Genomic DNA, 15,747 nt, shown 5'->3' on the forward strand with positions numbered 1-15,747 from the left:
CGCGGCTGTTGGCTGGAAGTGGTCGTGGTAGCGTTCCGGTCCGTGCCGCGTGGTCGCCGCCGCCTCCCGGTGAGCAGTCGCCACCGCTGCAGCCGCTCCACGTCCAGGTGTCGGGGCGTGCGCGGTGGAACACCGGGGTGCTCGTGGCCGCAGCCCGGTGTTCGCGGGCCGGTTCTGGTCCCTCCGGCGGGCCTTTTCGGTGTGCCCCATACGCAGCGCCCGGGCGCAGCAATGGCGGCGGGCAGGGTCCGGGTCCCGGCAGCGGCAGCAGCAGGTGAGATCCGACTCCAGCGGGGGTGCGGGGTTAGCGGGGACCGTCCCTTGGGCCGGCGAAGAGGGGCGTCTCCTGCCCGCTGGCCGCCCGGCGCGGAAACTTCCCAGCGCCCGGTGCAGCAGGGTTGTGGTCTGCCGGAGGCGATCCGGGTCAGGAGCCCATAGTGCGCTTGATTCTGCTTTCATCTCCCTTGATGAATCTCTGGCGCCTCGGAGGCTCCTGGCCCGGCATCCTGCGCCCTGCCACTGTGCTTGTCTCTCTGCCTTTGCCTTGGTTTCAGCTGCAGCAGAGTTAATTCTCTTCCTAGGATCTGGTGCAGCGCTGTGTTTCACCTTTACTCTGAGAATAACGCTGGTAACGCACCGATGTTTCAGTTGTTGCTCCGTCCCGCTTACCCCGATGTGAAATACGAGCTCACTCCTCTAATAGAGATAACAGGGTTTTATTGTGGCACGAAGTCAATAAAGCCAAAGTAACAGCGCTGGGCTGACCGTAGCCAGAGGCGCACTGATTAGCAATTGTTACAGGTTTATACACTTTCACTATTGTATTAGTCATATACATAATCATAATTCCCGCGTATAAGTGGGGAATATTATAACTAGCTCCAGGAACTTACTTGCCCAGGGAGGTTGTGAATGCTTCATCCCTGGCAGCGTTCAGGGCCAGGTTGGACGAAGCCTTAGGTGGCATGGTTTAGTGTGAGGTGTCCCTGCCCATGGCAGGGGGTTGGAACTAGATGATCTTAAGGTCCTTTCCAACCCTAACTATTCTGTGATTCTGTGATTATCATAAGACTCCTCCTCTTGGCATCCGTGCACTGCATTCGGTGATTGTGGGCAGGGGTCTTGAGGATGAAGTGAGCAGTCTTCCTCATGCAGGCACGGGTCTTCAATATGAAGTAAGCAGTCTTCCTCACGGTGGTGCACTTTTCACCTTTGGCATAGTTGGATGCCCCAGTAATCACACAACTAGCTGAAACCAGCCAGATCCATAATTTTTCTGATATCTGGCAAAGATTTAGAACAGTGTGACCTTCCTGCAGAATTTATTGCAGGATGGGCAGACAAGGAGTATCCAAAGCTAGCAGATGTTCGGGAGGCTCTGTCTCTTAACTGTAAGTAGAAGGATAGTGTGAAATAATTTACTCATGTTTAGTGAGGCTGCTAAATTCCACAGACTTACAACATAAACACTGTTCTTTATCTTTGACCTAAGTTAAGCTAAAAGTACTTTAACCCTATGTTTTCCAGGCACTAGCTTTCCTCATACCAAGCTTCACCCCCCCCCTTCTTTTACCTTTACAAATTCTTTTGCTCTTCTTTTGCTGAAGAGTTCTGGCTATTTTCAACTTGTTGTCTAATCTTGTGTCTTTAGCAATCTTTGTGAACAGTTATAAACAGTTATATCCACATAGCAACACCTATGATTTGTGAAAGCCAATACATTTGTGTTTATCACACCTGATCAAGGACATTTTGGTCCCTCCTCCTCTGCCGGTGAGGAGGGGCACAAGTAGCTTGGGGGGGAGCAGAGACCGGACACCGAACCTGAGCTAGCCAAAGGAGTATTCCCTACATACCAGAGCACATCATGCTCGGTTCTGAGGGGAGTAAAGAAAGTGGGGGAGTCACCCGAAGGTCCTTAATTCATACTGCATCTTTGTGAAATACCAGCTCACTCCTCTAAACAAGATAACAAGGTTTTATTGAGGGACAAAGTCAGTAAAGCAAAAGCAGCAGTGCTGGGCACATGACCGTAGCCAGAGGCGCAAGTGATTAGCATTTGTTACAGGTTTATATACTTTCACTATTACATTAGTTACATACATAGTCATAATTCCCGCATATAGGCGGGGGATATTATAACTAGCCTCAAGAATTTATTATCGTAAGTCTCCTCCTCTTGGCGTCTGTACACTGCTCTGCGGTGACTGTGAGTAGGGGTCTTGAGGATGAGGTAAACAGTCTTCCTCTTGTGAGTAGGGGTCTTCAAGACGGAAGTAAGCAGTCTTCCTCACAGTGTACTTTTCACCTTTGGCACAGCAATCACACAACCAGCTATATCTGTAATTATTCTGAGAACTAGCAAAGATTTAAAACTGTGACCTTCCCAAGCTAGCAGATGCTTGGGAGGCTCTGTCTCTAAACTAACTGATAAGTAGAAGGATGGTGTGAAATAACTCATTCATGTTTAGTGGGGCCACTAAATCCTGTTATCTCACCACAGACTTACAACACAAGCATTGCTCTTTAAAACTAAAGACCCTGTAGAAGACTAGTGTGGAACAATTAACTCATGTTTAGTGGGGCCACTACATTCCACAGACTTACAACATAAACATTGTTCTCTTTCTACAACCTAAGTTAAGCTAAAAAAGTACTTTATGTTTTCCAGACGCTAGCTTTCCTTATATCAAGCCCCCCCTTCTTTTTTTTTGCCTTTACAAATTCTTTTGCTATGTGACTCTGGTTTGTTCAAGAGATCTGAACCTTTTTAACTTGTTGTCTAGTCTTGTGTCTTTAGTGAGTTTTGTTTCTGTTATTGTAAGCTCATACAGTTATATCCACATAACCACACCTATGATTTGCAAAAGCCAGTACATTTATGTGTTTATCACAATCTTCATTCATAGGGAAAGGGACGAAGATGGAAATACCCGTTTAGAAACTAGCCAATGAATTCCCTGTTCCTCACTTCCATTCTAAGATTGCAGTTATTTTGGAAATGAGGCTGTTCACCATAGCCTTTAAAATGCTGAAGGATCTGGAGACTGAAATTCTCTCTTCATGAAATCAGTGAGATCTGCAGCAGGGGCAGTGCTCATTGCCCTCCTTTTGTTCTGCAAATAGACCTTGGTGTTTTGTGCCTTGGTAGATCCCAGCTAATCACAGCTTTTCTGTTGACACTGGCAGCAGGGATTTCAGTTGCTGCTGCTGCTCTCCTGGACACCTGCCTTGCTACAATAAAGTCATTAGGTTTCTTCATAAACGCTTCCTATTCTAGATACAGAGACAGTGTTGTGAGGGAGCTGATCCAGAATTTCATCTGTGTTGCAAGGTGCCTGTAGCAGGAGATACATTGAGTTACCAGAGTGGGTTTCTTTAGGGCTTCTCTATTTTATGCGAAGTCATTTCAAGTCTCAGTCTGTTGAGAGCGGGCAGAATCTTTATTTGCTCTGCTGCTGATTTGCTCTGATCATCGAGGTGAAGGCTTTAGATCTAGGAGCAGTTGAACTAAGGCTTGTTCACCTAATTTTATGCCATCTAAAAATTATGCTGCCTAAAAACTAAACGGACTGTATCGCATTAAAGCTCTACAAATGCACTTTAAATATTTGTTTGTTTAATGTATGAGATAGCTGTGGATGGCCCAGTACAGAGGCTACGCGTACAGCACCCTACAGTACAAAATATGTATGACCTTCCTGGTCACTGCGTGCGGCTGAAAATGAGTGTGGTGTCACAGGAGGTTATTTGAGGATGAACTGAAAATGTTCCAGGACTTGTTTCTGGGGAAGTCTCTGGTTCCCAGGTTGTCCTGGTGCTCTGTGGACAGGCTCCTGGCCATGTGTTGTCTGTGCAGGTGTCCGGGAGGCTCCGTGCTTCGTCACGGAGTCGCGTCCTGCACTGAGGTGACTCTTAGTTCCTACTGTAGCTCAAACACAGGCCCTCGCTAATGGCTGCAGTCGCTGTGAGTGCTGGTTTTTGTACATGTGTTTTTTTTGCAGGGGATTGTCTCTTCTGGGAAACGCTTGCGTGGGATTTCTATATTTAAAAAAATACACAACTGTTTTGTTTTCCCCATTGCTTGCCTGTGATGAGCAGGAAGGAGAAGAGATGGGTGAAGAAGAGAAGGGGGAAGAAGCAAGTCCAGAAAAGCAGTGCAGAAGATACCAGTGAAGAGCAGGGAGAAGGGAAGCAGCAGTCTCCAGGTCAGGCAGAAACTGCCCCTCCCAGAGCGGAATCCCAGAAAAAGGAAGAAGGCGAGATGTTGGAGTCTTGGATGAGCATCCCGCTGAGGGAATGGGTCTTGAATTTTGGTGTCTGTGAAGTTGAATGGTGAGAAATGGTCTCTAGGTTCAGGCAGGCCTCGGTCAGACACAGCAGTGAAGCAGGTATTTATTTAACGTTTGTGCGAAAATGAGTGTCCTGGCAAGTAGGCACACAGAGCAAAACCAGAACTTTGATTTGTTTTTTCCTATCCTGTCTGCAAGCTCCCTCCCTTTTCCCAAGTTTTCCCGTTGGGTGTGGACTCCAAGGTTTACAGCGTATCTGACATGTATAATCTATGTGCTAACTGTCCCGCCTCTGGTCACACCTTCCCTTATTCTTTTTTTTGTACACCCCTGTAAGCGGCGAGGAGAAGCAGACAGGCCAACCCAATATGGGTGATGAGCAACTTCTACTTTATTTGTGACGCAGTTCACACATATATAGGAGTGGTATTCAGCCACTCCTTGGCACAACAGTATTGGTTAGCCCCCCACAGCTTCCTCCACATTCTCCTCCCAGGTCCGGTCTCCAGCTACCTGTGGGGGCCACCCTCTGCCTTGCTTGCACAGTCCTCCAGAACTCTATGGTCCTGCTCTTAGAGTCATTCTGCAACACACCCCTTCCTCTTATCTCCTTTTATGGTTCAATTTCATAACTCTCTGGCAGACATGTGGTACCCCAAATTACTGTTTAACTACAGAACCAGTTTTCACCAGCTAAGTTTTCATAGGTTGTACAAAGATAGCATTCTTTTTAACCACAGAGTGTGTCTATCACCCAAAGATGACATTGTCTTTAACCACAGAGCGTGTCTGTTTAAGTCATCATATTTGAAACCCTTTGTTTCATTTCCTTAGTAACTTAGCCCCAGCCCCACTATTGCAAAGTCTTAATATTGCAAAGCCCCGTCCCTGATATTGTGAAAACAACACTGTTTCTCTCACAGAGTTTCCGCATGTGAACTCTTCTTTCCCTGTTTGTCCCCTGCCCTGAGAAAAAATCTGGAAAACCTGCAAATCTGTTCCCCTGCCTGACAATGTATTTTTTCTGTTACAGGATCCCAAAGGAAATAGAGAAAATGCAAGAGAGGAAGAACTATCCAAAAGTTCCAGTGACAGCACAGTTACCGAAACAGAGGAAGGGAAGAATATCAAAGCACCCAAGAAGCAGAAGCTTGTCCATGAAATCCCTGTGGAACTGGGTGTAAACGATGTGCCCTACCTGCTGGAGGACGAAGTGAAGAGCTTGATGAAAAAGGATGTTTGAAATGGCTCTGCTGGGTTAAAGCTCCATGTAGAGGAAGTGAATTGCTTTGGAATGGTGGTGGATCATGTAGCGCTACTGTCATCAGAAGCTTATGTATATGATGTGCTGCTCAGCTAAAGGCACTTGCTACCTTTGATTACTGTTCTCTTTGCATGCTAGACTCCAAGACTTGATGATCCGAGATCTAGAGAAACAAGAAAGATAGAACTTGGCCAACAGCTTGGAGTCATTCATCTTTGGGACCCAGGTAAGAGAAGGATATCAAGAAATTAGAAGACCAGGAGAGCAGGTAGAAGTGTCTTGTCATGGTTTAAGCCTAGCTGGTAACTCAGAACCTAGCAGCCACTTGCTCACTCCACCCCCTTCTTTCTACCCCTGCTCCTAGAGGAATGGGGAGGAGAATGGAAAGAATGTAACTCCCATGGGTTGAGATAAGAACAGTCCAGTAACCAAGGTATAACAGAAACCACTACTGCTACCACCAGTAATAATAATGATAAGGGAAATAAAAAGGGGAGAGAATACAATTGCTCGCCACCCACTGACCGATACCCAGCCGAACCCGAGCAGCAATCTCGCCCTTCTGGGTAGCTGCGCCCAGTTTCTATCCTGGGCATGATGTGCTGCGATATGGAATACCCCTTTGGCTAGTTTGACAGGTCAGGTGTCTGTGGAGGCAGTGTTCTCACAGGAGAATGGATAATTGGTACATAAACTCTGAATAATCCTGAAAGATACAGCAAGGCCATGAGAGGCCTGAGGAAGCCTAAACAAGATAAGAAGAAGCTGGATTTCACCAAGTTAATGAGAACTGTGGACTGTTGGCAAGCTTTCGAGGTAAAGTTCTCACACCTGTGCTTAACCAATTATATGTTAGTCACTAAGGGTCTTCAAGACATGTATCCAGTCATAATATGCCAAATCACTGTAAGTGCATGTAAGAAACAGTATTTAAGGGATTAAGGCTTTGTAATAAATGGCTTTTGTCTGATCATATTGATCTCTGACTGAGTCCATATATTTTCTGTGGCAGGTGTCCTGTCTCTGCTTCCTTCTGGTTTCCCCCTCCTCACTGGTAGAGCATGAGTCTGAAAAGTCCTTGATCAGAGTAAGCATTACTCAGCAAGAGCTAAAAACATCGGTGACTTATCAGCACTCTTCCCAGACTGAAGTATTAGGTTATTGCCTGCTGACGACACTGCCAAACTTGTCTGGTTACTGCTGAGCTCATCTGGTTTCATCAAAGTTCCTTGTTTGTTGGGGTGATAATCGGAGGGAAGTCAGGGTCAGTTGATGGTGATCTGAGGACAGTTCTGCTGTTGCTGCTGGCTTTTCCCATGACTTTTATTATCTGCTGATGATCATGACAGCCCATATCTTTTCTTCAAAGCCCAGAATGGCAGAGATGGGCATCTAGCTCATGGGCTATAGAAGTGTTACATAGCAGTCAACAGCAGATAATTGAGTCCATTGGCTGTTTTCTCCCAAAATTAAATCCCCTTGAGGTACACACCAGACTTCCCAGTCTTCCCGCATTACCCACCAAGTATTTCCAGGTCCCTGCGCAAAAGCAATCCCACTGGTAGGTTTGCCTTTACCTGAAGCAGGAATAACCCAGGCTGTCTTCCCCAACAGATTCTTTATGTGGACCACAGGAATGTTATGCCTCTCTGTGTAAAAGTTCTGATTGGGGTGGGCCAGCCCTGTTGGCAGATCCCTTGGTGTGACCAACCAGGTGGCTTTTGGTAAATGTGTATCCCAGTGTTTGAAAGTCCCACCATCCATTGCTCTCAGTGTAGTTTTTAATGGCCCGTTGTACCATTGTAACTTGTGCAGATTGGCTGATCTGAATGCAGAAGAGTTGCTTGGGCTGGGGGGAGATGATTTGAAGAGCCCAGCTTTCATCTTTCAGTCATTTTTCTACTACCTCTAGGCTTGCTAAGCCCACGGGGACTTGATAGAAATGTAAGACTTTTTCCAAGTGTGTCTAACATGTTAAGTTTTACGTTCACAGTATCTTTCTGTGTGCCTGCCCAGGTGTTGTGGAATGCTTGCACTCAGGCTATGAAGAAGATACAGCTTCTCAAGAACCATTGCTGTGCAGTTAAGTGCATGTGAAGTTACCGTGGTTACAGCTTTTCCGTCACATACCTGGTGTGCATGTGTCTGTATACTTGCTGTGTTGCCATCATGCTCCTGGTAACATTGAGAGCAGGAGCTCAGATGTGGGAAGGTGAGTGAAGATCTCCTGGCCAGTGCAGGCAGCACTCCAGGAGTCTACGTTCCAGCCCGGTTTCAAGGGGGTGATGGGTGGTTTTATGCTTCCACGCTCAGTGGTATTTGATGGGAGCGCTTGTTTTGTTCTTTGCAGGAGAAGCTTCACGAGGAGGAGCATTGTTTTTTCTCCTCAGGGGAGCAGAGAGAAGACATTTCCAGAAAGCTTAGCAAGGCTTCCCGTTGGATGGAGGAGGAGGGCTCTGCAGCTGGAACTAAGGTACTGCTGTGGGTGTTCAGGATACCAGGCACTGTCCCTGACATGGAAGTGACCACACAGGCTGACTGAGGATGGAACCACCACAATCCTTTGTAATCTGGTTTTTGCAAGTCTCTTGCTTCCCCGGTGCATTTTGCACAGAATAGAACGCAAAGTTCTTGCAGCCATGGATGAGCAGTTTCAGCAGCAACTGCTGAAGTAACTCCCTGTCTCTCTTTCTCTGCCTGCTGCCTGTCCCCTCATTCCTTGCTATGCCTCTCCATCCAGCTAGCTCTTTTTCCCTTTCTCTCCTCTTCTGTCCTGCTCCCTGGCCCCTTTTCTTTCTTCCTCTGTTTCTGTCCTCTGGCCAATTTCTGGTTTTAGATGGTTTTCCTTCTTGGTCATTTCTTACAGATCTGACCCTTTCTTTATTTCTTAATCCCTTTGTTCTCTTCCCTCTCTTCTTTATCTTGCTCTGTCCACACGTCCTGTGCTCCACTACTGCCCTCATTTCTCCTTCTCTCCTTCCCCACCCACGCTCCAACATGTTTATGCCCTGGTCCTGCACCCTCCATTTTCTTGCTCCATTTCTCTTTCACTAACTGTACCAGAGATGGTGCAAAATACTTTTTTCTTCTGCTTATTTGTAGCCTTCATAAAAAAAGGAAGCTTTAGACTCTTGTTGTTTTTTAAGTCCAGCTGGTAACTCAGAACCACGCAACTGCTTGTTCATCCCCCCCCTGCTTCTTTCTAGAGGGATGGGAAGGAGAATCAAAAGAATGTAACTGCCATAGGTTGAGATAAGAACAGTCTGGTAACTAAGGTGTAACACAAAACCAGTACTGCTACCACCAATAATAATAATGATGATAAGGTAAATAACAAGGGGAGAGAAATGGAACTAAAAGAGGAAAAGGAAAGGAATAAACACAAGTGATGCACAGTTCAACTGCTGAGCACCCGCCAGCCAATACCCAGCCCAACCCGAGCAGCTATCTGGGCCTTCCATGTAACTCCCCCCTGTTTTTATCCTGGGCATGATGTATGGAATGCTGTAGTATGGAATGCCTCTCTGGCTAGTTTGGATCACGTGTCCTGTCTCCGCTTCCTCCCAGCTTCCTGTGCCCCTCCTCACTGGCAGAGCATGAGACTGAAAAGTCCTTTATCAGAGTAAACATTACTTAGCAACTACTAAAACCATCGGTGTTATCAGTGTTCTCAGACTAAAGTTGAAAACACAGCACTGCACCAGGTACTAAGGAGAAAAATGACTGCTACTGCTGAAACCAGGGCAGGAGCCCACCCAGCTTGATGATAAAGGTTTTGGGGTACATTTTCCCTCTCCCAGCTAGATGTCAACTGCCACCATGGTCACCCTTTCTTTTGCCATGGAAGGACAAAACAGAAGAATCCGAATCCATGGTCTGTGACGCAAGGTATGTCTGTGATGCATGTCTGCGTTTTTCCTGCGGTGCTTGTAGCATGAGATTTAAAGATGACATAAAGAAGGTGCCCGCTCTCTTTCTCTGTTTTTTTCTATGAAAGATTTAAAGACAAATACTCAACATAAGGCCCATTGCGGAGCTGTTACGCCTATGCAAAGCTTTAGTTTTCCTGAAAGAAGTGTCTGTGTGGTTAACTGTTAAATGATAGTGAGAAAATAGTTTTTGCAACAAAAGAGGAAAAAACCTGTATGTAAGAGTTCAACTGTTCAGAAGAAACAGACTTTATTTTTTACTGTAAAAGCCTTTTTTTGTTTCATTGGTAGGTTTTTGATTGTGTGTTTTTTTTTCTCTTTTTTATAACATAGAAATACAATTTGGGATTTCTGTTTTCTGTTTTTCGGGTGACTTGTTGCAGACGTTTCATGATGCTCAACACACTGTGGTGCCCCAAAAATACTCCAGATCCCCAGATTCTGGGTCTGCAAGGCGATGTGGGGAGAGGGGATTTGCAGAATTTTTGGGGGAGAAAAACATGCTGTTTGGGATTTTTTGGTAGTGCTGCTGCCACCCTCTGTCCAAACCGTAGTACTGGAGGTGGTGCTGTGGGTGTGTGTGTGTGTGTGTGTGTGTGTGTGTGTGTGTGTGTGTGTGTGTGTGTGTGTGTGTGTGTGTGTGTGTGTGTGTGTGTGTGTGTGTGTGTGTGTGTGTGTGTGTCTCGGAAGTGATTGACGGGAGCGGTGGCCAATGACGGCTGCGGGGCGTGATGGCCAATGGCAGCGCGGGAGTGTCGTTCCGGGAGGGATTGACGAGCACCGCGGCAACTGGCGGGTTGGGGGTGTTGTCCCTCTAATGTCTTTCAGGCAGAGCCCCCCCTCCTTTTTCTTGGGGATCTGTGTAAACGGCAGTTATGATAGGAACGAAGTAACGAGCTGCACCTGGGGGCAAAAGGGTTGTGATTTTAATCTTGCACCCCAGAACTGCTTGCTGATGCCATTCTATGTCCCCCACAGAGACCGATCGACACATCCCCTCCCTAGTCCTATAGAGCCCTATGAACCCATAAAATATGTCCCACAGCTTTTATTGACACGTGCCATCATGATGTCACCAGGATGGTAATGACAGCATCATCCATGACATGGCTCCCATTATGGCCCCCACTATCCATCTGCAACTCATCAGTACCGCACCACCAATAGATTTTTTTTTTAATTCATTTTCTTTTTTTTTTTTTTTTTAACCTTTCATTTGCTTTTATTCAAGTTTTATTCAGGCTTGTTCACTTTTATTCACTTTTCTTCAGATCTGATTTAGTCACTTTTACTAACTTTTTTTTTTTTTTTAAATACCCGATGGCCACCCAGAGCAACCTATGGACACCCCACAGAGCCCCATAGACCTCAGTAGAGCCCCTATAGGCTCCCCCCTCCCTGGCTCATAGACTCTCTATAAACATGCTGTAGAGTTCCAGAGCAACCCATAGACACGCAATAGTGACTTATAAGAGACCCATAGTCACCACACAGTGACCCATAGACACCCCCTAGCCATCCACAGCACCCCATGGAAACCCCAAGAGGCCCCATAAAGCGCCATAGGCTCCCTCTTGAATCCCCTGTAGGGCACCCCCCAGCCTCATAGACAACCTATAGACATGGCATAGAGACCCACAGTAACTGATGGACACTCCATAGCGATTCATAAGACACCCATAGTAACCCACAGATCCCCATAATGACCCACAGTGACCCATAGATACCCCATGGACATACAATAGTGACCTGTATATGCCCCATAGAAATGCATGGCCACCCATGGACAGCTCATAGAGACCCAAAGCAATTGCTAGGTTCCTTATAGATGCACACATGGCCCCATGACGACCCATAATGCCCCACAGACTCCCTCCACTGCCACAGCACCCCATAGATGCCCAGCCCCAATGCCCCATAGTTCCCTACAGACACACACCCCCACGGCTCTTTTTGATTTATGGTGGTGTGATGTCGCCAGGACTGCGATGGCATCAGGAGCATCATCAACCTCCATGGTGCCCCTTAGGGCCCCCATTACCACCTTGTGCCCCAAACACAAATCAGTTTTTCTGTTGACTTTAATTCATTTTTATGGACTTTCATTCACTTCTTTTTGAGTTTCACTTAGGCTCATTCCCTTTTTTTCTCTTTTTACATTCCCCGGTAGCCCTGCCCCCAACGCAGACCACACCCCACACAGGAGCTGACCCCACACCGCCCGCTGCCGGTGGTGCCGCCTGTGGCCGATTTGCCCGCCCACCCACCCTTGTAGCCGTGCCCTGTGCCCCGCCCTGACCCGACCGCAGCGCAGTCCCAGCCCACCCCAGCCGCATGACATCAGCCCCTTGTCTAGACCACACCTCCACCCTGCACTAGCCCTGCCCCCGGGCCTGACCACGCCCCCTGTGCACTGGCCCCACCCACAGCCCGGCTGGCACCTTCCCCGGTGCCCATCTCTTACCATAGACCACGCTCACACTCTTACATTAGCCCTTCCCACAGAACAGGCCACACCCCCCAGCCTTCACTAACACCGCGCCGCGCATAGCCCTTCCACAGCGCAGACTGCACCATCAGGCCTTTATTAACCCTGCTTTAGCCCTGTTCCTAGCCCAGGCCCATCATGAAGTGATTAAAAAGGGAATAAAAGTGAATCAATCTGAATAGAATAAAAGTGAACAAAAAAGTGACAAAAAGTGATTAAAAACCAAATAAAAAGTGAAGTAAACTGAAGAAAGTCTATGAAAAGTGACTAAAAGTGATTTTAAATTATGAAAAAGTTAATAAAAATGAAAGTGAATAAAAGAATTAATGACATTGGGGCACTTAACGGGGCACAAGGAGTAGTCCAAGGATAATAAAGTCCTTGGGGTGTGGTCTGTGCTGTGGGTTGGGCTAATGTAGGAGTGTGGGCGTGGTCCAGGGTAAGGGGTGGGTGGTAGGAGTGTACGAGGCCTCTGTTGGGGTGGGCAAATGAGGGACAAGGGGCGTGACGTCCAGTAAGGGTGTGCTCTAGGCTGTGAGTGGGGCCAGTGCATAGGTGGGGCACAGCGTGTATCACACACATGACACAAACGTTTCATATTGTCGCACATGTGTCAAGACATCACACGTTACACAGATGTCACACAGGTGTCACACACATCACCCACGTCAGAAATGTCTCATGTGTTACACGTCATGTCATAAATCTCACACACACGTCGCACTCAAGTCACATGTCTTTTGTCGCACATCACACGTCTCACATACATCACACGTGTCACACTTCACACCTGTCACACAATGTGTAACACATCACACACATGTGTCGCCATGTCACACAGGTGTCACAGATGTGCCACACATGTGCCAGGTGTCACAGATGTGTCACATATGCACGTGTCACACAAACGTCACACACATCACAAATGTCACACCACACACGTGGCACACAAGTGACACACGACACATGTCACATCACACACATCAGAGGTGCATCACATGTCACACATGTCATGTTACACATGTCAGACACTGTGAGGATGGAAGGCATGGACCCAGAGGTAGAGTGCAAGCTGGATTGTTTATTGCAAAGGTTACATGATACTTATATGCTTCCAAGAAATTAGCCAAGCACATCTGTGTTTGCCTTGTGGTGACATCAGGTGAAAGGTCTATCAACATCCTCTTTCCAGTTCCGACGTCCTTGTTCCTTGCCAGCTTCAACATCTTCCAAGTACCAGTCAGGGATGGGTCACTCTTAATTGCCTGCTGTAGTTCCTCCTTCCCATGGGCTCTGACAGTTTCAATACATTCCAACCCCCACAATACACGTCATGTTACACATGTCACATGTCATACCTGTCACTCAGGTCAAACATCAGACACATGATGACAAACATTTTGCATGTGTCACACACGTCATGCATCACACATCACACAGATGTCACACTCGTGTCATATACGCACGTCACAAACATCAGACATGTCACACATATCACGTCACATGTCATGTCATAAATGTAATATACATCAAACGTCACACACGTCACACACTTGTCACACACGTGCCACACACGATATACATGTGTCACACGTCACAGACATGCCTCACATCACACATGTGTAAAACACATCACACACGTGTCACACATCTCACATGTCAGACATGTCACGTGTCACACGTTACACACGAGTTATGCATGCCACACACGTCACACATCACACAAGTGTCACACACATCCCACACTTGCCAGAAAGATCAGAAACGTCACACACATCACACATGTCACACATATCACATCATAAACATCAAAGAAGTGACGACACATGACACGTCACAAAAGTGTCTCACATGTCACACAAGTGTCATATAAATGTCACAAACATGTCACACACACGTCACACATCATATATACAACATACATGTCACGTGTGACACACATCAGACCTGTCACACACATCACACATGTGTCACACATATAACCATGCCACACATGTCACACACACGTGTCACATATCACATGTATCACAAACATCGGACACATCACATGTCACCAGCATTTCACATGTGTAACACATTACACAGATGTCATACAAGTGTCACATCACATGTCATAAATATAAGACATGTCACACACATCACACTGTCACACTTGTAATGTCATAAACATCACCTGTCACACACGTGTCACACATGTCACATAATAAACATCACACAGGTCACATGTGTCACAAATCACACACATGACATATACCACATATGAGTCACGCACGTGTCACAGACACATCACACATGTCATGTGCACATGTACAGACATGTGCACATACACACGCACATACATGCATACACACGCACACACACAGATGCACACAAATGTGCACACAAATGCACTCACAAAAGGAAAGGAGAATATAAAAAAACCTGGGGTGCGTGCATGTTTCTTTACACACACTGATTACAGAAAAAGAGGCATTTGAAGGACCACAATTCCAAATCTCCAAGGTGTCATACAGGTCAGGACACAGTACACAGTTTATGGCTTATTTCAGAACACAAATGTCAAGATACAGCGTTCCAGAACTTCTCAATATAAATAGTGCTCAAAAATATTTTTATAGGGGCTTTGTTTGTTTTTGCTTTTTCTTTTGGACTAACATTACATAATTTCAGTCTGTTGAATCTTTAATAAGCAAGAAAGTCAGTCAATTTTGCATCACTAAAACCAAAGAATGATCATGCATTTTTCTTATTCAAGCCCAGATTGTGTTCTTGTCCCTTAGCTCATTACACTAACGCAAAATTAACCTATCCAAGGGGGAAAAAACCAAAACCCAATATCAACAACAACAAAGAAGGAGCAGCTTATTTCTCTGCAGTACTAGCTCACATAGGGATCAGATAATAACTAGAATCAGTCTAAGACCGGAGGGTGAAATAGTCTCCATTAGTGTCAGCAAGCAATTAGATCAGCTCATCTGAGCTCTGAAACCTCATCTGGAAAAAGAACCCACAAAAAAAAAAAAAAAACAAAGAAAGAAGCCCTTGAAATGAAAAAAGCTGTTCTGCAAAGAAACAATGAATAAGAAAGAAAGAAAATTTCAAGCCTTTCAATTCAATTCAATTCAATCTACCATGGCCAAGGAGTTTCAGATCTTCTGTATTTTAATAAAAGTTCCTTTACAGATCAAAAGCCCTTTTGTATCTTTTGCTGTTCTCATGGGAAAAAAATCTTCAATTTATTCAGTATGTTCCTTTCAACAATTACTTTTAGTACCAAAAGTTTATAGGAAATGGATACTGGAGTTTTGTGGGTGCTTACTCAATCAACAAGAAGTAATGTGTATAGATAATTTGTCCAGCCAAGCGCAGCTATGCTGTGGAAGTTCAAAGCATGCACATTTACAATCTATCTACAGAAAGGGAGAGGAATTAAAAAGTAACTTCAGAAAGTTCATTTAAACAAATTTTACAGTGTGAGTCGCTGTGATACTTCTTCTTCCCAAGGGGTTGGCACTTGCATTTTGTGTATATGTAGATGCTTTGTTGTTGTTGTGAACACTAAAAGATCTCTCAAGTCACATGCAGCTCAACTGAATGTGTCTTCTGAACAGAGGAAGGTTAATCTGGCAAATGCTCCATATCTGTTACTTCTCAAAGAGCTGCTTGCGTTGGTTGAATAGAGCTTCGGAAACACAGCTTTGATAATCTAGAGGAATTTTCATCATCTTCAGTATCCTCAAAGTGAAATAATTTTAATTTCAAATAGTAAACATC

At 45.8% G+C, this 15,747-nt stretch overlaps 1 long non-coding RNA gene across 3 annotated transcripts; it reads left to right on the plus strand.

Moving 5' to 3' along the window:
• The first annotated feature begins 231 nt into the window (after window positions 1-231).
• Window positions 232-9,238, plus strand: LOC130600257 (uncharacterized). Of its 3 annotated transcripts, none has more exons than XR_008972419.1 (4): window positions 232-274; window positions 5,326-5,562; window positions 5,695-5,782; window positions 7,955-8,167. It is a non-coding gene; the product is annotated as an uncharacterized LOC130600257 (long non-coding RNA). The 3 variants fall into 3 exon arrangements; XR_008972418.1 differs by lacking the exon at window positions 232-274 and adding an exon at window positions 9,124-9,238 and having other exon boundaries at window positions 4,902-5,562; window positions 7,955-8,029; XR_008972417.1 differs by lacking the exon at window positions 232-274 and having other exon boundaries at window positions 4,902-5,562.
• The last annotated feature ends 6,509 nt before the right edge of the window (window positions 9,239-15,747 follow it).

This window comes from Pezoporus wallicus, unplaced genomic scaffold, assembly GCF_028554395.1.
Source record: "Pezoporus wallicus isolate ANWC-B61680 ecotype Strahan unplaced genomic scaffold, APGP_CSIRO_Pwel_v1 contig_8226, whole genome shotgun sequence".
Lineage (NCBI taxonomy): Eukaryota > Metazoa > Chordata > Aves > Psittaciformes > Psittacidae > Pezoporus > Pezoporus wallicus.